This window comes from Lupinus angustifolius, chromosome LG04 (genome assembly GCF_001865875.1).
Source record: "Lupinus angustifolius cultivar Tanjil chromosome LG04, LupAngTanjil_v1.0, whole genome shotgun sequence".
Taxonomy (NCBI): Eukaryota; Viridiplantae; Streptophyta; class Magnoliopsida; order Fabales; family Fabaceae; genus Lupinus; species Lupinus angustifolius.
The window spans coordinates 23,837,976-23,838,393 of NC_032012.1; positions in this window are offsets into that span (position 1 = coordinate 23,837,976).

Sequence of the window (418 nt, forward strand, 5' to 3'; positions counted from 1 at the left end):
TGTAGCATGCTTTGAAGCTACAAATCATGCATTGTGGCTGCGGAACTTTACTTCAGGACTTGGCATTATAGATAGTGTAGCTAGGCCGCTGAAGTTTTATTGTGATAATCCCGCAGCTGTCTTCTTGTCTAAGAATGACAGGTATTCTAGAGGTACTAAACATATGGATTTAAAGTTCCTGCCAGTTAAAGAAGAAGTACGGGAACAGAAAGTGTCTATAGAGCATATTAATACCAATTTAATGGTAGCGGATCCGTTAACTAAAGGGTTGTCGCCCAAGATTTACATTGGCCATGTAGAAAGGATGGGCATTATAGATAAGTCCTTGTTAATGTGATTATACCTGATGTATATATACATGTATGGATGTTTGCTCATTATTGTATGACACATTTGAATTCAATGAAAGTTTTGTTTC